At 40.6% G+C, this 22069-nt stretch overlaps 1 protein-coding gene and 1 non-coding gene across 6 annotated transcripts in view; one reads left to right on the forward strand and one right to left on the reverse strand.

Annotated features, from left to right (window-relative positions):
* Positions 1–7022: 7022 nt before the first annotated feature.
* Positions 7023–7096, reverse strand: TRNAM-CAU (transfer RNA methionine (anticodon CAU)). The gene has a single exon. It is a non-coding gene; the product is annotated as a tRNA-Met (tRNA).
* Positions 7097–13718: 6622 nt separating this feature from the next.
* CHD9 (chromodomain helicase DNA binding protein 9) overlaps positions 13719–22069 on the forward strand; it is a 132035-nt gene continuing 123684 nt past the window's right edge. For 2 of the 5 annotated variants that reach the window (XM_033127234.1, XM_033127232.1), the window contains exon 1: positions 13728–13851. The gene's annotated coding sequence lies outside the window, so the exon portion shown is untranslated. Of the gene's footprint in view, positions 13852–22069 lie in introns of all 5 variants that reach the window. The other 3 variants (XM_033127231.1, XM_033127230.1, XM_033127233.1) reach the window with 2 other exon arrangements.

Here is a 22069-nt window from a genome sequence, read left to right on the forward strand (position 1 = left end):
GCCTCCAAGATGGTCACTTAGGTCGTTTCCAACTTTTGTCGTTAGTGACAGCGCTGCAATGAATAACCTTGTATGTATGTTATTTGATAGGATAGTTTGCACCTTTTAAGGGAGACCGGAATTGAGATTCTACTATGAGTTTATGTGCAGTAAGTTTCATAAGTTCAGGTACTTAGAAGGTGGGTCATTTCTTACTTCTGTTCTCACTCCTTTAATCTGGGGGTTGGTCTCCTAATCTTACATTCTCTGGGTCTTAAAATTTTTCTTGGTGGTATCTCTGGTCACGATGGTGATGGTGATGAGAACTTTTCTGAAGAGGTTCTTTTCTTGTGCTGACACGGTCTGTTTCTCTGTGTTCTCCTGTGCCCACCTCTGCTCAGCACTCTGGCCAGTTACTTCAATACAAATAGCGCCTCTGTTGGCACCCCTGAATCTGAGCTGTCTGGGATCCATTAGGCAATGTGTGTTCTGACCTTGGTGCCAGGGTAGAACCCTTAAACTAGAAGTTCAGGCTTCCTAATGTTTGTATTTGGGAAATAAATCGAAGTTTCCTAAGTGTGCTGTCTGAGGAATTTAAAGAACCATAGTAAAAAGGTATAAATACCACTACCAACAACAAAAAACAATAAACAGCTATTTCTCAAAGGACAGCTGGAAGGTAGTGCCACAGAGTTAAGTAGCCAGGAACAGCCTCTGTGTAGGTGTTATGGCATGGATTTATGAGGACACATTTTTTTTATTAAAAAAACTGAGCTCCATCGTTGTTAGCTCAGAGGAAAAGGAGAAAGGTTTTGAATCTAAAGATGCAGCAGTCACACTACACGCACATACACACACACACACACACACACACACACACACACCCAGATAAAGAACTGCACTCCATCATTGTTAGCTCAGAGGAAAAGAAGAAAGGTTCATAATCTAGTTAAAGATACAACTGCCACACCACCCACACCACCCAGCCACCCCCCCCCACACACACACACTCACACACAGCACCATACCACATACCACACACCTTGCATATGATGTGGTTATACTGTAACAGTTTGAAAAAAAAGTCACCTTATTCAGCATCCTGCTCCCCAGATGGGCTACCCTACATCTATTCTATGAAAAAAAGAAGAATATATCTCATCCTTGACAATATTTCGGAAATGAAATGTATATGTTCCTTCCAAAACATACATGTATATGTAAAGGAAAGACAACATCAGACCTTCTGAGCTCCCTTCCAGCTTTAAAATGTCGTCACTTTCATCATCAAGAAGCTCTACTTTGCATCTGTTAATTATTGAAGTAATTGTCACCCTGCAGCTTGGGCACAAGTTTCTTTATTTAACAAACCTTTATTGAATGTCTGCTATGGACCAGGCACTGCTACAGCCCTGAAGATATGGTAGACAGACAGATATCCTTATCCTGTGGAGCTTTTATGTTTTAGTAAAAGTAGAGGGAAAAAAACAAGTAAAACATAGTATATCATATGGTGCAAAGTATAATGGAGACAGATGAAGCAGGGATGCAGTGGAGAGTGTGGAATGGAGGGAAGAGGCCACGATTTTAATTCAATGTGGTCAGGGAAAGCCTCACTGAGAAAGTAGCATTTGAACAAAGTCCCGAAGGAGGGGAGATGGTCTCAGGATGGCCCTGCAGGTAAAGGAAATAAACCTCCTCCCTGGTGGTATAATTTGAGGGTAAAGGCTTTTTTTTATCACCAAACATGCTTTTCACCAACTGATCACGAGTCCTAAAATTCCAGTATCAGTAACACACACTTTTAGGGCCAAAGGCTAAAATAAAAACACACAGTTATCAACTCTTAAAACCTTTGTGCGAGTTTGTTTATCTAATAGTTTTGTAAGTTTTAAGGAGGGAGGGTAGTAAGGTGCTTGAATAAGAGGAAGTATTTGCGGGGAGCAAGAATGTGACATGAGAGCCTGGATGGCTGCTGCTGGAGAGCAGGGCTGAACTGCTCCTTAAGAATTGCTCTCATGTCTCCCGCTGTGCCCCTCTTGTCCTGTCCTGAGGGTGATCCTGGAGCTCTCAGCCAGGTCCTCTAAACTGTAGCGTGGAGTGCGGTGCCCTGGGGTGCAGGAAACAGGCTGATGTGTGGTTTAATAATGTGTCTCCTGAGTGGCTTCCCGTGTTTGGAGTTGTGTTGGAGATGATGGAGACACACAAGAAAGCACTTCTGGGCCTTTGTTAGTTCGGGTTAATTTCACAGCCCTCAGAGAAGTTAAGGAGTCAGGAAACTCGGAAAGTTTCTTCATTCATCAGAGCGGGAAAACAGCATTATTTATGATGACATTCACCTCATTTGTTGAAAATGGATTGTCCCCTATGTCTGTATCCTAGGTTTACTTTTGTTCTTCAAGTTCAATTATTGAAAATGCTTCTATAGACATAAACTTTAGACCCTGGGTCACAAACTCAAATGCTTGCAGGGGACAGACAATAATGGACACCAGCAGGTGGGGACTGGTGGGGACTGTGACAGACTGGAGAGTGCATGGGACAATCTCTGGGATTGCTGTCAATTGGGTATGAACGTTCAATGTTGCTAGCATTTCTCACTTTTCAACAGCAGCTGGAAATCCAAATTTGTAGGCAAAATCTTCCGATGTTTAAATGTGGGCAATGACTTCGAGATGGATAAATTGTGAGGGCCAATTTATGATTTCTGATATAAACAGATAATTTGGTTCATTATGGAACATGATAGGAAAGGTAGGCAAAGGAGGGACATCTGCTCGCCTGATGGTTTGAGAAGGTACATTTTTTTAGGGAGTTGACCTCTGCCAAGTTGACCCCTTTGCTAAGGTTCTGCCTCATCTGTGTTACCAGTGGGTTATTTTGGAAAAACTAGTAACATCTGAGTAGTCCTGGGGGAGTGGGAGAAAGTGCTGAACTGAGAACTCAACAGCCCTAGGTCCTAGCTCGGTTCTCTCACATTCTTACTGTGCAACCTTATGTAGGTCTCATAGTCCCTCGGGGTTTAATTTCCTCATGTGCAGAATGAGGGGCTGGACTTAAGGGTTTTCAGAATGCACCCCTCCAAGCGCAGGAAGTCTTCAGAGATGTCTTCCAGGGGGTGGAGCAGGGCAGGGGATCCCAGGCAGCTAGGCCTTTGTTCTGTTTTTTATTTTTTTGTGTTTTTTTTTTCCCTTTGGGGTTTCTGCTTTTCTGTGTTTTAGATCTTGAACTTCTGCCAAAAAAAAAAAAAAATTCTTTTTGAAGAAAGAGTTTCCCAGCTTTCAAAAAAATTTCGAAATCACTGAATTCGTTTATCAGCTCTGGTGTTATTAGTAAGGGTTTGCAAACTCTGCGAGGCCTACAGCTAATCTGAATAATAGTCTTTTCTTCATTTGCCCACTGGGTTCTTTAATTGCTTGTCTGGTTCGAATTGCTGCTAGACCTGACCTCAAATCACCAAGTAGCCAACAGATATTATGGGAAGATTCACCAGTTCAATAGCTTGTTTGGCGTGGGGGGTGGGGTTCTTTCTTTGTTTTGGTGAACAGATGTGTTCTTTTTGTGTGTGTGTGTGATGTTACACTGCTCATGTACACTGTAGTCATATTTGCTACTAACAAAACTTTTCCTGGTTCAAATGATTTGATAAATTATATCCACATTTGACAGTGATCTGCAACTTTATACTCGAACAACTCTGAAAATCACTCAACTGACTTTTTAAAATTAGTTATCATTTATTGAAACCTAATATGTGCTGACTACGTATATCAGCTCTAAGCTTCAGATTATTGACCCTGAAAAGGAGTTATTTTTGTGTTTATTTTACTAATAAATAAGGAAAGTAAGGCTAGGTGAGGTTAAAGACTTACTTGGACCACGTAGGATTCTAACCCATACCTGTTATTCACAACCAGACAGCCTGCAAGGTTGCTTCTAGCCTTGAGAAATTAGGAGGCAGGAGTCTTCCTGTTTTAACCTGTTCCACCATCAACTGCAAAACTGCTTTTAACTTTCAACTTTCCAGATCCTCTTATGTATTGAAAACCTTAAATGGAAAGCTGTTAACTCACAGTTATTCAAGTTTGTTGCCCAAATCTTGACTGAGAGAGGGTTTTTTAATTCGTGCCTTCCATGACCTGGACACCTCAGTGGGAAATGAAAGGGCTTTCGATCTTGGTGTGGAAACAGACTTTGGGGGATGAACAAGTGGACTTTTCAATGTTATTTCTGCACGTGGCTGAGCTGAGTTTCTCCTGCTGCAAAGGAAGTCACTTTCCCCATTTATGGATCTATCTGCTGTTCTGGTCTAATGAGTTCAGTTTCCTTAGTGGTGGGAATATGCTCAGAGTGTGTCACAAAACATGTCTTGATTACGCACAATTTTTTGTTCAGCGCTTTGCCAGCCACATAGTATGTCCTAGGTCAATATTTGTAATGACTCTCACCACTGGAATTTTTTATTTTTGCTTTAGTAAAAGTTCACCTAATAGACAGAACACCCATAATTTTCATTTGCACACTGCAACATTATCTATAGAGTACTATTTGTAAACATTATAAGAAACAACAACAATGTGAGGCAGGAGGCGTAGGGGTTATGATTCTCATGCCACAGGCAAGAAAAATTGCTGATCATTTATTCCGTTGGCAAGTGGTAGAGCCCTGACTGTAACTCGGATATTTCTACCTCTAATCCTGTGTCCTCTCCATTTCACTACAGCCACTTAGCTTTTCTAACTGGAGGGGAAACCAATTGAGTTTCAGCATGAACCTAGTTTTTGTTAATATCTCTGGTGGTGGTTTTGAAAAATAAAGGAAAAAGCAGTTTATTAATAGCATGGCTTGAGAAAAACATGAATAACCATTGTTTTACCCTTAAAAAAAAAAGTGGAGGTCCCAATTATAAATAAGGCCTTAAAGTTTAGAGTTTGTCACAACAAAAGACATGGATAAGTGTTTCTGAGCCCCCCACTACTTCGCCTGTTTCCTCCAGAGAACAAGATGGAATTTGTGCTCTACTTTCTTCTAGGACCATTGCTTTATGTTTGCTTTGCAGCTCAAATTCTTTGATTGATCGATCAATTGATTGATCGATCAATCGGTTGATTGATTGATTCATTCATTGTCTCTGACTTCTATGGAAGGAGCTTGTTGAAGACTTCTTTTTTACTAAGGAAGAGAGAAGTGTGCTGGAACTTTCTCCCTTTAGTTTGAGGTTTTCAGAGCACGTTCTAACAGATGAAGCTAGGTTACTTGGATGCCAAGTCTCTTTCCTGAGAGGTTAATTTTTCACCTGGCTTGTGCCTAATTCTGCCCTTTTGTGATAATGAAGCGGGCATTTTGGAAGCCACAAGAGTACTCTGAAGAATGCTTTGGATTGCCCTAGACAGAGGTGACAGAGCAAGGATTCAGCTAGAGGGTGAGAACTTGGTAATTGGGTAATTATTCAGTTCTTTGTTGCTTAGAGCAGTACTTTTCTACCTTGGCTGCACAAGTAATTACACGAAGATCTTTGAAAACGTACTGATGCCTGAGACCCATCACCCCTAGGTCAGGGCAGGGTCTAAGCAAAGGTAATGTTTAAGTGAATCCCCGGTGATTCTAATATACAGTAAGGTTTTAGCATCTCTGATAGGGGCTTCCAGTGTCTCATACAAAACCAGGCGGGATAAGCCCAGATAGCAGTTCTTGCTGCCAGCACGTTGCAGGTATGTTGGGTGAACAGTTTAGTCAGCATAAACTACACGTTTATTGAGCCCCTGTGTTCTAGGGGCTGGAGATACTTCTAGGATCAAGACTGAGCCTGTCTGTGCCTCCAGATGCTTTCTTTCTAGTGGATGGAGACAAATAATAAACACACAAACAGGACTGTGATAAGTGTTAAGAAGGAAACAAACAACAATTATGGGCCCAGGGAGGCCTCTCTGAGCAGCTAGTTTTTGTTAAGACCCGCAGGAGCAGCTGTATCTAGAGCCAATGAGAAAGCAGAGGAATAGAAGGTGAAAAGATCCTGAGGCCAGGAGAGCGGTGTATTTGAGGAACAGGAAAAGACTGCAGTCACTTTCATTTGTCTAGAAATAGGAGTGGCAGAGAGTGAGCAAGTGCCAGCCTGACATTTCTTAGAGTTTACACAAACTACTTAGTATGTTCTTACCAAATCGTACACACTCCGCAAAGGAAATAAGAGAAGTCTCCTTCAGGAGCCAGGGTAGCATATGCTGGACAAACAGGGCTCCACATTGGTAGGCAAAATTGCTGACTGTGAGAAAAAGTTAGGCAGTCCTATATGACATTGAGATAAACCATGAAAAGGGGAAAAAATCAAGAACATATTTGAGATGCACAACATTTGGCCTAATTCTTTAGTCTTTTATCTGGTTGCTAGCCATCACTTGAACACGGCCTGTCACTGTGGCAGAACTGGCCTCATTTTGGAAGACATTCAGGTCTCTGACATACTGTTTCTGAGGTCTCTACTTAACGAAACTTTCTGGGAGGTGGCATGTTTGTCAAGTTTCTTTAATGTTGGAGAAATCAAATCCATGCCTACAGGAGACCTAAATATTTTTGCGTTTTTCTGAAGACGCATAGACCCAGCTTCTTTCCTTATTTTCACATACGACTTGTACTTAAATTGTGCAAAGTCACCAACTGCTTAACACCTAATGGTAACCAGAAAAAAAAGCTACACTGACTTATGTGCAGCAAAACTTTCTAAGATCCCTCTGCTCTTAATTTTTTTTCGATCCTCTAACCCAGTTTGGCATGTTGTTACTCATCCTCTGTAAAACAAACCATGGGGTTTGGTGCAAAGAAAAGAACTATAATATAGACACATCCTCAACCAAAATGTCCAAAAATATCAATAATCTCCAAATGCTTTTCTTTCTTTCTTTCCTTCCTTCCTTCCTTCCTTCCTTCCTTCCTTCCTTCCTTCCTTCCTTTCTTTCTTGGAATATTGGGGAACAGTGTGTTTTTCCAGGACCCATCGGTTCTACGTCAAGTCATTTTTCAATCTAGTTGTAGAGGGCGCAGCTTACTGGCCCATGTTGGAATCGAACCAGCGACCTTGGAGTTATGAGCACCATGCTGTAACCAACTGAGCCACCCGGCCGCCCTCCAAATGCTTTTAAATAAGATAATATGCACGGATAAAATGAGAGTACCTCAAAAGATGATCTTAAGAAGGAAGATAGTCCTTCTTAAGCCATCCATAAGCAGCAAGAAAAAAACTCACCAAGTTATTTTTAAAAATTACAAGGCTGTGGTAATCGTTAAAGGATTTGTTTTATTCCTAACGACAATAGTATATATGAGTTTTATAAGCTCCTTCCAAGACATGCGTAGGCGTGTGAAGCCTGGCCAATGGGATCATGGAAAGATGGTGACCAAATTATAGTCATGCCTGTAACTAATGGGGGAAAACCAGTCAAGAAATATTCAGAGGGAACTGGGTACAATTTTCTCTCTCTTTTTTTTTTTTTTTGAAGCTTAAACAAGACAAGATGGATTTAAATTGCACCAGGATGGGTTTCTTCTTGAAATAAGATGCCCATAATGCCTATAAAACAAACCAGTTGGTTAGGAAAAGACATGCCTATAATTTCCTTCAGTTCATAGGCTATGTGCTATAGATCATACATGGTTTTTTAATTACCCTACCTGCAAATGGAGATTAAGTATTACCAAAATTAATAAAAACAATTGATTGGTGGGTATTTACTTCATAAAATAATTTGCCATGGGGCCAAAGGACCCCATGTGTCTTATTCATTGTTGTATTCACAATACCTAGCATTGTACCTGACATGTCACAAATACTCTTTAAATATTTGTGAATGAACTTACTTTTTAAATAGCAGCTGCATTTCCTGCATTGGATCCCTCCAAACTTGATTTAGATGTAACTTCTCCAGGAGTGCCTGTATGATGCAAAGAGAAGCAAATGCACAAGGAGAGGCAGTGAGGTGCTCAGGGATGTCTTATCAAGGTAAACAGCAAAACCTCTTTTTCCTAAAGACCTTTTGAGACTAGGACAAGCAACTGTTTCTTAAAGCAGAACAGTGGAAGATTGGAACTGTCAAGTAGGAGCGTGCTTTGAAGTACATTCCTGGCTAAAAGCAGGGGATAAACTAGATAAAATGTAGAGACTCTAAGATCTGGTGCTGATTAAATAGGCCTAAGAGTGAGAGTGAGGAATAGCTGCCTGGCCGAACACGTCCTTTGGATGTTGTTATTATCAGCAGCCTCTAGATTTGAAAACAGCACTGAACATGCTTTTCAATGATCTCTGAGGTGCCTTAAGCTACGGATGAAAGCCTGTGTAGCCCTGTTTTCTATTTGCTTGAGCAAGAACCTGAAAAGGATGGCTAAAGAGCTTTCTAGTGACATCCTTCACTCTTGTTCTAAAAAGCACCTGTGTTCTTCACTGAGGTAGGGAAATTTCACAACTCCCAGGGGCTCCTGTGACGTCGGTTTTGACTTACTACTGACCCAACTAAAAGTTCCTTTCAGATTCTTTTCCTGAGGTAGAAAAGTGAGCTCTTCAATCTACTACTCATTATTGCAGAAAGGTGGAAATCATGTCCTATTCCATAATATAATGAAGCGTAAGACATTGAAATTATGAATCTACATAAAACGTGTAAAAGATTTAAAGAGCATACTTTAACGTTTATAAGTACTTATCATTGGCCTGTGAAAGAACATTTTCTTTAGTGCCTCAATCTATGAAAAAAATGCCAATAAGATTGAGTGAGAAGATATTTTATACGCACACATTTAAATGTTCAATATGTATTATTACTTATATGGGAATAATAATCCTTCTTTTGTAGCCACCACAGCACCTAGCCTGGTACACATACATGGTATAGGTATTTAAATGCATGTAAGTTACATTAAAGTCGCAAAACTGGCAAGCCCAATGAGAAATAACAGTGCCACTGCAGCAATCTTCAGACTTAAAAACATTATTTGCTGCTTAACTAATTTGATAAATATAATTAAAGTATATCTGTTCTTTTTGTCTCAATATGTGTTCATATATATGTGTGTTTATATGTATATGTACACATATATATACATATATATGGATTTAATGAGTATAATATAACAAAGTTGGAAATTGCTGTCTAGACATCACTTTAAAAAATAGCTTTTCTATGTAATTTTACTAACAATTGTCACCCCAATAAATTAAAAATAAATTAAAAAGAAAAAAAAATAGCTTTATTGAGATAGTATTTATTTACCATAAAAGTCACACTTCAGTGGTATTTAATATATCCATAGTTGCGCCACCATCACCACAATCTAATTTTAGAACATTTTCATCACCCCCAAAAAGTACTTTTTAGCAATCCCTCTCCATTCTTCATCCCTTGCCTTCCCACCATGACCTCAGCAATCACTCATCTACTTTCTGTCTCCACAGATTTGTCTTTTCTGCACATTTCATATAAGTGGAATCATATAATATGTGGCTTTTTGTATCTGGTTTTTATCACTCTGCATAATGTTTTTAAGGCTGATCTGTGTTTGTAGTGTGTATAACTATTTAATCCTTTTTATGGCTGAATAATATTCCATTGCGTGGATATACCACATTTTGTTTATTCATCAGTTGGTGGACATTTAGGTTGTTTCCGCTTTGGGGTTATTATGAATATTGCTCTATGAACATTTGTGTGTAAGTTTTTGTGTGGACATATGTTTTCATTTCTTTTGTGTTACTCGGTCATATAATAACTATGTTTAACTTTTTGAAGAATTGTTTTCTAAAATGATTGTACCATTTCACATTCCCACCAACAATGTATGAAGGTTCCAATTTCTTTACATCTTTATCCGCAGTTGTTATTGCCTGTCTTTTTTATTATAGCCATTCTGATGGATGTGAAGTGGTAGCTCATTGTGGTTTTAATTTGCATTTGTCTAATAACTAATGATGTGAATCTTTTATGCACATATTGGCTATTTGTATATCTTCATTGGCGAAATGTCTATTCCAGAATACTTTGCCCATTTTCAAATTGGGTTATTTGTCTTTTTATTGTTGAGTTGTAAGAGCTCTTTATACATTCTGGTTACTAGACCCTTATTAGATATATGGTTTTCAAGTATTTTCTGTCATTCTGTTGGTGTTTTTCTTTGTTCTGTCTTAATGGTGTCCTTTGAAGCCCGGATGTCTATTTTGATGTTCAATTTATCAAATTTTTTCTTTGGTTGCTTGTGCCAAAGTTTTTAATTTTGATGAAGTCCAATTTATATTTTCTTTGGTTGCTTATGCTTTTGGCATCATGTATAAGGATCCATTGCCTAACCCAAGATCCCGAAAATTTACTCCTAGGTTTTTTTGTTAGCATTTTATAGTTTTACATCTTACATTTAGGCCTATGATCCCTTCTGATTTATTGTATATGGTGTGAGATAGGGATCCAACTTCATTCTCTAGCATTAGCCTATCCAGTTGTCTTTCTTAATTTAAATGTATTGGCACTATTGTTGAAAATCAATTGACCATAAATGTAAAGGTTTATTTCTGGGCTCTCAATTCTATTCCATTGATCTATATGTCTATCCTTATGCCAGTAGCCCACTGTCTCAATTACGGTAACATCATACTAACCTGTGAGATCAGGAAGTGTGAGTCCTTCAACTTTCTTCTTTTTCAAGGTTGTTTTCACTATTCTGTGGGCATCACTTCTGTAGGTCTCACTGAGGTAGGGTCTAATCCTTAGTTTTGCAGTTTTAGGATCTGAATTGTATCAGTTTTCTCCAAAAGTGAACAGGTACTAGAGCATTGGTTTATATTCCTCAAACATGCAAAATGCCAAGTTTGATATATACATTTTGGGATATTCCTTTTTTGGTGGCTTCAACCAAAATCCCTATACAGAAATTCCCCTTTACAAGGTGCCAAATTAATTACTAAAAGATTGCTTGATGAATATGGAATTGGAAACTCAGATGGAAGGGAGGGATATAGTATAATGGTTAAGAATTACACGCTTTAAATCCAATCAGTACTAAGTTTGAATCCTATCTCTGCCACTGAATGATTGGGTAACCAAAGCAAGATTTTGGAACCTCTTCATCTATAAAATGGAAAAAATAATCCCTTTCTCATAGAGTGGTTGTGAAAGTAAAATGAAATAACAAGTATAAGCCCTTTACACAGTGCCTGGGACTAGTTAGATTTCAGTAAATGGTACCTATTGGATATACTTGAAAATGCTTCCGTCAGGGTTTGGAGAACCACTCTCTGTCATAGCAGACTTCCCGAGGGACCTGGGGAACATTGCTACCCCCTGGCTCAGGGCATTCCATCGCCTGATGGAAATAGTAGGTCAGGGTTGCTGTATTTTGATGTTGTTATGATACTGATTCTTGTCAATTTGAATTTCAAAGGCTAATATTTACTGATCTAGCCTGTACATTCTAGGATCTGGAGCCATCCTTTGCAATAGCTTCTCCAGAGAGCACCTATCAGAAACTTCAGTTACCAAGAATACCACCAAGATTTAAGAAATAAAGAAAAACCAGTCACTGAGCAGTCAAAACAACTGTCACATAAACTCATATACTTAACCCACAGGAGAGCCCCACAGAAAAATCTTTGCTCAAAACCTGAAAGTCTAAACTAGTAAAAGTTTGTCTGTGTCTAAGTTCACAGAATAGAAGCAGAAAGAAAAGAAAAGAAAAAGAAAGAAAGTTGTTAGGTAGGAGAATAGACAAGTGTCAGCCCAGTACTGATGAAGGAGACATACAAAAACAAAAACAAAAAACAACAGATGTAAGTTTAAAATAATGAAAAACAGCATTCTAGAGGCCATTTATTATAGGGACCAATAGATCTACATACTTTTGAGGGCACTCACTGATCCTAATAGAACACAACAATGTTGAGCATGGTAATGATGATCCTTAATCACCAAGTTTAAGTAATTTTCAAAGGCCTATATTGAAGAAAACCGTTTTCTTGGGGAGAAAAGCTCTGTGTAGTAGATAAGGATTTCATTCATATGGGATATCTTCCCCTATGATGCCAGATAAATGAGATGTTACTGGCTTTCAATTTGACTCAACAGGTTGAATTTGCAAACTAAAGTAGTATTTAAATAAGTAGTGCAGGGAGCTCAGAGATGAACTGTTTCTAAGCATTCATTCGTATCCTAGTATGTGGTTGTTATTAAGTATCCTTGAGAGGAATCAAAGCTGTACTTGTAACTTGTCTCTCTCAGCAGGGTTTCCTCCCAGCCCTTTCAGTATCTCAGTTAAATAGTTGTGTTGATCTACTTGGAGGGCCTTCGTGGGGAATATAAAGAATGAAATTACTTGGCAACTGACACTCTGTATACTACAGCCATTCCGTTCTGGTCAGGCATAAACAAGCACAGTGACATTGCTCTGTGCTGCTTCGTGTAGACAGAAACGCAAATTTAATTTCTGTCAACTCTAAGGTGAATATTAAATATCACCCACAGTAGATTTGAAATGGTAAACAGTTTCAAACAAACTTAAGGCTGACAGAAAGTTCTAACATTCCGTTATTTTTTTCTTTCATACTAATAAGGCTTTTAAAGTTTTTATTTAGGTATTAAAGCCAGGCCAGCCCAGGACCTAAAAAGAGAGACCCATAGAATTTTAGAGCTGGAAGGCTTTTAGAAAATTTGTCCAGCCTCTTCATTTTACAGACGTGAAAACTGAGGCCCTGGGACACGTTATGATTTAATGTAGGTCACTCAGTTAATTAATGACAGAGCGAGAGGGAACCCAGGTGTCCCCACGCCTTCGTAGGCCAGTTTTCCAGAACAACCCCTGCTCCTCGACCAGTGTCGCCCTCCCCCTCTTTTTTTCGTTTGTTCTTTATTAAACAGCTGTGCCATTTAGAACGTGGGCTTGGACATGGGAAGACTAGGTTTCAGCCCCAGCTCTCCACCACTTGAGGTGCACGCTGTCTTTGATCAAGACTTGGGGCTGGGTCTCTGCTTAGCCTGGCGCCTTTTGCACGGCAGGTGCTTTGCACCTGGACTGAATCGCCGCATCATCGCGGCTGCACTGTCCTTGCTCCCCATTTTACAGCACAGGCGTGTGTCACTGGGGTCCCCGAGCGAAAAGAGAACGTGGGTCCGAATCCACTGCCGTTTGAAAAGGGAGGCTCTGGGCACCCTCGTGGCTCCTCGGCGGACCCCGGCTGGCAGGGAGATGACCAGCTTGTGAGTGACCTCGGCGCCGACCCCGTCACTGGTCAGCTCGCGGCCGGGGCGTGCCTGCCGGGCCTGACGTGGCGGCGGGGCCGCGGGCAGGGGAGAGGCCGCCGCCAGGGCGCGGCCTGACGTGGCGGCCGCGGCGGGGCGGCGAAGGGAGCCCAGGCCACTGCACTGCCCGGCGCTCCGGCCAGAGGGCGCCGAGCCCCCACACTTCCCCGCCCCGAGGCCGCCTGGAGCTGCTGGAGTAAGCGCTCCCGCGATTGGGTCGGCGGCGCGGCGGGGCCATGTTGGAGCAGGCCGACGACCCCGCCTCCCGCCGCCCACCGCTCCAGGTCGGGCTGGGCCCTGAGGGGAGGGGAGCGGCGAAGCGGATCCTCCCTCCCCGGTCGCCCGACGCGGCTGGAACACCGGCGGGAGCTGCAGCGGTCACGGCCGCCCCTCCAGCGCGGGCCAATCAGCGGCGCGGGCACAAATATGCAAATGACGCGCCGGTGCTGCCGGAGTGCCGCTCGCAGGGGCTGGTGGGGTCGCGCTGGGGGAGTGAACTGGGCCAATCAGGCGGGTGCGTGGCGGCGCGGGGGAGGCGGTGCCCCTTCACTCCTCCCTCCTCTCCCTCCCGGCCCCGCGCTGACAGGGGGGCCTGGCCGCGCCGCCGGTAAGTGCCGCCGCCGCCCGTCGCTGCCACCCGCCGCCCCAGGCAAGGGGAGGAAGCTCGGGGGCACCGCGGGGCCGCGGGCGCTGCTCAACTGGTGGGGAGAGGCGGGGGTGGGTTCTGTCAGCTGGGTGGTCGCCGGAGGCCGCCCCCGCCCGGCCAGCCGCGCGTGTCAGTCTCGGTCGAGGCGGGGGGCGGCGGGGGCGCCTCAGTCATGGCGAAGCCCGAGAGCCAGCGAGCGGCGGTGAGTACGTGCCGCCGCCGCTCGGCGGGGTGAGGGCTGAAGGGTCGGGGCAGGCCGGGCCGCGCCGCCGGAGGTGAGGGGCCCGCGCCCGGGGACGGGCGGGCGCGCCGGGAGGCGGGGGAGGGGGCGCTGCCCGCACGTGCGGCCCAGCCAGCCCGCCCGCCCCGCGCCTGTCATGGCTGCGGGCTGCTGCCCCCGCCCCGCAGCCCGCAGCCCGCAGCCCCTGGGGTCGGGACCCGGCCGCCGCGCCTGTTGCGTCGGGAGGAGGTGAGGGCAGGGTGGGCAGGGCTCCCCTTCCCCGCCCCGCGTGAGGTCAGGGCCTCCCCGTCTGCTCGCTTCCCTCCCGAGAGTCGGGCTTCCCTCTGTCCTGCAGCCTCTTCCCCCGCCCGCCGGCTTTCTCGCCTCCGTGACTCATGACAGGGCGTCCCGCGTGAGCGCTCGGTGCCCCCGAGCCCGGGACGCCCCCGGCGCTTTCCCAGGCCTTGCCTCCCGGGTTACGACCGCATTGCCTTCCCTGTGATCCTTCCCCCCGAGGGCCTCTCCACGTCTGCAGCGGGGCCCTGACCCCGCCGTCGCTGCCGCTTTCTTGGGCTCTGGGTGTGGGACGTGATGGGTGGTTCCAGGGCTCTCTTCGCGGACATCCATCCCAAAGCCAAGTACGACCCGGAAAGCCTGGGTGTCTTCCTGGCTTGTCGCAGCCGCCAGCCCAGTGGTTTCTGTTTGTTCCTTTTTTGGTTTTGTTTTGTCTTTTTTTTTTTTTTAAGAAAAATAAAACTTTTCAGAACAAAGTAGACAAGAATTTTTTTTTAATTGGGTTATAAACAGTGTTACACAGTTTTTTTGAAGTCTGGAATTATTTATGTGAAATGCTCATAACTATCTCAGGATTCCCCCGTATTAAATAAAGTTTATGTTCATTAATAAAATCACACACAATTTAGTTTTTCGGTTTTGCATGCTAGTTTTCATCTTTTCCTTTTCTCTGATTTCAAACACTCCAGTTCTACTTTACCAGCTAGGATCTTGAGGAGGAAAGAGGGCTTTGCCTTGTGTAATGTTACTCTACTCAACTCTGCCCATAATTGTACCAGTACTGTTGCAAAGAACCACTAGTTCTACAAACATGTGGATATATAGAAGGTGAACTTCGGGGGGCACTCCACTTTTACCCAGTGGGGAGGGCTGTGTTGTGTCTTGTTTTTGCAATGCAAAACTATGAACATAGCGAGTCTTTTCTGCTGGATTTACAGAACTTGAATTTAAATGGAACTTTTTGTTAATAGCAGGCATCACAGAGCCTTCTTTAGGATAGATAATTGATAAATTCTTGTTAAATGAAAAATATCTTGCTCCAAGCACGTAAAACATGTATTTATCTTCCAAGACTTTTCTGTTTCTGCCTTCTATTGCTTTGACACTTCACATTAAATTGCTATAGTGTACTACAAAGTATTAGTAGGTCTTAGTCCTTGGGGTTTTCCTATAAACTGCGGGGTATGTAATACAGACATGAAGTGCTCCGTAGGGTGGAAAACAGTTGCCTCCCAGATTTGTTAATTGTATCTTTGTCATCCTTGAAAAGTTTTAGGAGAGTGGCTGTTGTAGATTTAAAAAACCAAAAACCTTATGATTGGTTAACGAGAAAAAGATGATGTCCTAAGTAAATAGTTAAAAAACTGTTTGCTTCTGTAACCAGTAAAGCCTTCTTGGCTTGCAAGGAGTGCTGGTGGGAGAGAATCAGGACTCTGTCACTTTACTAGCTGTTGTCGGGATTGGTGACGCTTTCCCCTAGCCCTTTTAGTTTTGGCTGGTCAAATAATTCAAACAACATACAGCAGACTAACAGGAGAATATAAAATTTTAATACGTGCACATGGGGAATTCACATAAGAATGAAAATTCCAAAGACTGAGGCAAATGAGGTAGATATGTCATTTTGGACAAAGGAGAAAGGGGGAGGGGAGCCGTCTGGTATTTCAGAGGGGAAATGGGCAATTCACAGGTAGCCTAGAAAGTGGCAAACACATTCTTGCTAGGCAATCTAGAAACAATGGGGGGGGGGGAGGGGGGGGAATCTAGTGAACAGATTTTTGCATGGATCCTTCCAGAATACCATACTGAATTCATAGGATGTGCTAAAGTGAATATGCTAAGGTTCTCTTCCTGAAGGTTTTTCTATCTGAATCTCAAAGAAGGAAAGGGGGAGGTAAGAAAAAAAAAGACTCTTCCTGAGTTTGTTGGGCTTTGTTTTTAGCTTGAAATAATCTGCATGCCAGGGTGGCAGGCACATCCCGGGGTCCTGACCCCCACCCTGTGTAGCTTAGTCAAGTTTCTTAACCTCTGTGAACCTTAGTTTTCTACAGTTGCAATGCTGTGATTGTAAATATCCCATGAAATCTGTCCTCTGAAATACAAAAATTATACTTGGATTTAAATGTAAGAAAAGGCTGAGGTTTTGAAACAAACAGCGGTATAGTTGGCCTTACCTGAGTAGAACGTTTTTAAAAGAATAACCTCCAGTGGGCAGGTATGACTAAACATAAGCAGTGTTGTCAGTGGAAAAAACGCATAACAAGATGAAATTAATGAAATCACAAGTACCTTTAGAAACTTTAAAATCCAAACCCCTTATCTAATGTAACTGAATGCCTTCTGTTATAAGGCTTGAACTAGACCTTGGCAGTTTACCTATGGAAACATAGAGTTGAAGGGAGGAGCTTAATGTATAAATTTAAAAGGCAAGAACTGAAGTAGTACAGATTTAGAAATAAAATCGACTGAAGCTTCTATCAATTGTAAAATAAAAACTTTGGAACATGTGACTATTTTAGATTTTCTAAAGGATTAGATGTGTTAATCACTGATATAAATGTAATAGAAGAAGTCAACTAAACACTTAGAAGAAAAATGAAATCCTGGAGAGGTTGAAGTCTATAAAGGAAAAATAAATATGACTCAAATAGTAGATCTACTGGGGAAATTTCATCATGTATCAGTATAGTGAAGAAAGAACACAGGTAAAAAAATATGGAAACTTGAGACCATTGGTCAGAGTGAAAATGAGTTATGAAAACTAATCATTAGGATATGTTGTCATAAGTGTTTGAAAAACTTCAAAAGCCAAAGATTGGAATCAGATTTATGGATGCTGAGGAGAGAATGATTTTATTGTAACCTTTGATTTTATTTTGTAACCTCTTAAATGTTTTGTATCTGTGGTCTTAACGTGATTAACATGTCTTAACACAATGTAGACTTCTTTTTTTTTTTAAAGTGTGTCTTTCCAGGATCAAGCAGTTGTTTCAATCTAGTGGTGGAGGGTGCAGCTCACAGTTGCCCACCAGGGAATCAAGCTGGCAACCTTGTTAAGAGCACCATGCTCTAACCAACTGAACTAACCAGCTGCCCCAACAATATAGACTTCTTACCTGACAGAAGAATTGGCTTTTTTACACTTATTTGTTTTGTAAATATAAGTTGCCACATTCCGGTTTTATAGCTGTTTTCTAATACTTTGTATCTCTGTTTACTTCCTTATTTGGACTTCACTCCCATACATTCCATCTGTCCAAATATTACCAGTCTGGGAAAACTCTGGTAAAATTCTACGTTTGTGAATAAAATCATCTTTTGTCATTGTAACCCTTAAGGATCCCTCCTCCCATGAGGTCATAGCATTATTATTTGACATATGTACAACTTCCTGACATTCCCTCTATTTTATTGCCCTTAAGTTTATAGGAACATTTTTTTGCTCCTCCCTCAAAAAAGCTGATCAGGTGACAATGGGAAACCCAGAGAAGGGGAAGCCACTTTGAGCTATAAATTTGTTCTCTGGACTCCAGGTCATTCACATCCATTCATTCATTAAACAGATTTATTAAGTGATCTCTTAATTTATTATGTATAATATTTATCTAAGTGCATATTTAAGTGAACCCTGCCTTTTGTAGAATCTACAGTCTGATAATGAACAAGTAAATAAACAAATGTAAAATTACATTTTGTGATGGATTTAATAAAGGAAGGGAACAGGGTGCAATGAGGGAGAAAAATGGGCAAGATTTTAAATTGCGTGCTCAGAGAAGGCCTCTCTCAGGTGGTACTATTTAAGTCATGACATAAAGAAGCCAGACAGGAAAAGAGTTTTCTGGAAGGGAGAAAAATATGTATGAAGGCAAGAAATAGCTTGTTATGTTGGAAGAAATGAAAGTTCATGGTGGCAGGAGTACAACAAAAGAGGAAAATACGGAAGATGAAAATACAGGGCGTGTTAAAGACTTTGGCTTTACTAAGGACATTGCAGTCATTGAAAATTTTGAAGCAGAGAAGTAATGTGCTTTAAATTTTAAAATGGATTGGAGAAAGCAAAGACATTGTACTACTACAGTTCAGGTTAGACCTGATGGTAACTGGAACTAGAGTAGCATATGTAGAGATGAAGGAAAGGAAAAGGTGTGTGTGTGTGTGTGTAATTTTACATAGAAACAGGAGATAGAAATCGTGGGAGATAGGAATGACAATTTCATGGTGGATTGGATGTTACAGGAAAGGTGTCAAAAATTACCTTGAGGTTCTTGGCTTGAACTAGATAGATGGTGATGAGATTTACTGAGATGAAGAAGATGAGGGGGAAAAATGTTTGGCAAGAAATTGGGTTTTGAACTCCATCTCCAGACAAGCAGTAAGTGCTTCAGAAAGTGGGTACTGCCTTTCTCTGAGTGATACAGGTGCTTCGGGATAGGTATGTTAGCTGTGTGTGCTACACCATACTGTGACATACACATAATGTGTGTTTTACGAGGAAGGAGCAAGCTTCACATTTATGTTAGAAGAATTGGTAACTAAAATGACCTTGCATTTTAACAATGCACTTCAGTTTTTAAAAGTTTGTGAATATGTTCTTAATATAGATTATATTAGATATGAAGGTTTAAAGAAAACAAATGTAGTATGAGATAGGTTTACATATTATTTGGGTGATACAGAATGCAAAGTTCTTATACTCCTGATGTTTTCAGGAATGTAGCACTCTTTAAAGTTACTAGCTTCTAGGCAGCTTGATATTAAATTTGTCATTTTAATGAAACTCCGATGCTTATGAGTGAAAATTATAGCTCAGGGCATTAGTAGCTATTATTTATCAATTAGCTACAGCTGCTGATGTTTCTGTTATAATTTGGCATTATTACTGAGTGAATATTAAGTTTTTTGTGTGTGTGCTTAAATACACTTTTTAACCAATAATTTTAAACATAGTTATTGCAAGAAAGGGACATGATTTGAAATTTGAGGGAAAAAAAGATTATTTTTCTTGTCCAGTGGTCATTTCAGTTTAGTTTACCCTGACTAAGCAGCAGCAGTATAAAATATATTAAATTTTATTCTATTGGAAATCAATGACTATACATCTGAAATATAACTGCTACTATATCTTGTTAGTTCCTTTTATAAGATGAAAGGAAAAATGGAATAATGATTAGATGTCATATTTTGCATAAAGCTTGTTTTATTTAAAAATTTTGTGCTTTATCACAGTTGGAGTAAATTAAAAAATCATTCTTTTCCCCCATTGCATTAATGGACTGGAATTTAATTTATTTCTCTATATTTTTAAGTTTATTCTTAAACCTTAGCATATTCACTTTAGCACATCTTATCCCAAATCTTTGCAGCATTTATCTTTAAAAAGGCAATTAGATACTTATTCATTAGCATTTTTTCTTCCATTCCAGGAGTGGGCAGCTTTACCTAAAACAAATCTAGGAATTTAAGATTATAGATTTTGGGCACTTACTTAGTCTGTTTTATAGATGAAGAAACTGATGTACAGAGAAACTGCATTGCCTAAGGTTTCTAGTATTGGGGGTATTTTATTTTAGAGGTTGCATAATTTAGTGAATTATTGGGGAATATTTTACTTCAGAGATTGCATAATTTAGTGAATTATGCATATCCAAAAATAAGAATACACTTATTACTTCTGTTTTGGTAAACATTTTGAAATCAGTAGTATACAGAGTTTACTTACGTCTTTTCAGAGACCATCCTATATTTGTTTATCAATATTTGTATGAGGACATATACTCTAAGTGATTATTTAATTATTTAATTACGTATGCTTCATCTTGTTCCAGTTAGGTTTAAATTTTTTTTTAAATTATAGTGGACATTCAGAAAAGTGTGTAAATCATAACAATGTAGCTGACTTATTACAAAGTAAACACATCTCTGAAACCACCACCGAGGTTAAGGAATAGAATGTTATTTGCACCCCAGGAGCGCTCTCCTCATATTCCCTCCCAGTTGTCACTCCCTTTCAGCCTTCACAGAGGTACCCATTATGTTCGCTCCTAAACCCATAGAGTAGTTTTCCTGTTTTTGAACTTTATGTAAATGAATCATACGTTTTTTTACTTACTATTATATCTGAGACTAATATGTATTTTTCCCTGCAGGAGTAGTTCATTATCATTGCTGTTAACTCTAATGTTTGATGGACATGTTTTCCGTTTTGGACTGTTACGAATAATATATGAACATTTCTGTACTTGTTTTTTGTTACACATGTGCACACATTCTTGTGAAGTGTATATTTCTACAAGTGGAGAAGCTGGTTATAGGTGTGCATATGTTCAACTTTAGCAATAATGCCATATAGTTTTCCAAATTTGTTCCAGTATATGCTCCTTTTAGCAGTGTATGAGCATGTCAGTTACTCCGTATTCAGTTATGTGGTATGATTGAAATACCAGTATATTTGAAAAATCTTGTGCTTTTATTTTTAATCTTCAAAGTTCAATACTTGATAAGGAGTACATATTTCTACCTAAGTGTGACGTAGTACAGAGGAATCTGAAATAGCAAATACAAAGATTTTCAGTCCCCAAATGAGTGCCCATGTTGTGCCTATTGGATTGCAGCAGATTAGAACAAACAGTTTTATGTTCTCAAAGTTATAGTTGAATAAGAGACACTATATTTTCTTGATCCTTAAAAATGTTTGGTTTTAAAATAGAGTGAATAGTACACTCTTATTTTAGTGGGTATGGTTTGGGAAGAAGGAAAAATGCTTATCTATAACTTCATCAAAGAAATCTTGAAAGAGATGGATGGATTTTGATCAGATTTCGAGGGCAATGAGATGTTATGTGGTGTCATTAAAGTAGTGGGATATTGGTTTTATATTTAAATTTTCTACCAGTAGTAAGAAAAAATTAAAGGATTAATTTATAGTATTCCAAGAAAATGGAATTGCGTTTCTCAAGGATTTGAATGTGAAATCACATTTTAGAGGATATGTAGAGGAAAATGTGTCAACATTTGACTGAATTTGAAATGCTAAGTAAATAGATTTGATAGAAATGAAATCACTGTATAAAAACTTATGTGTATTAAACTACTTTTAATAGGAAAAGCAAGGAAAGCCATAGGAAAGAAAGTCCAAGGTAGTGTGTCATAGAAGTTAGAATATCCAGAAAGCAAAGGGGTTAATTGAATTGAATTCAGAAAACATTAAAGGAGCTTTTATTATGGACCAGTCAGGGTGGTATGTGGTACCCGAGATGAGTAAGTCATAGTCTTTGTTGTTTTAAGCACTCAGAGTCTAAATAGTATGTGATAGATAGGGATTCATAGATGATTGGAGGCTTCATATAGGAGATAGCATTTGAGTTTAGCTTCTGCTGTCCCTTTGCTTAGTGATGGCAAGTGTTTCTTAGTGGTCAAAGACAGGGATTGAGAGAACATTTAGGTTTGTCTAGGTTATTAGTCATCTTTGAAAGTATAGTTACAGTCCAAGAGGTTAACAGGCAAATGGGTGTTTGGAAAATGGAGGCAGTGGATCACTTATTTGCAATGTTTGTCATTGAGTGGAAGGGTAGAAATAAAGTGATTTGGTTTGTACATTTTTGTTAAGGTAGGGGAGGTCTGCTGATGCTTAAAGTTAGAAGGCAATTGCAAAGGAATTAAAAATCC

Source organism: Rhinolophus ferrumequinum, chromosome 15 (genome assembly GCF_004115265.2).
Source record: "Rhinolophus ferrumequinum isolate MPI-CBG mRhiFer1 chromosome 15, mRhiFer1_v1.p, whole genome shotgun sequence".
In the NCBI taxonomy this organism is placed as follows: domain Eukaryota; kingdom Metazoa; phylum Chordata; class Mammalia; order Chiroptera; family Rhinolophidae; genus Rhinolophus; species Rhinolophus ferrumequinum.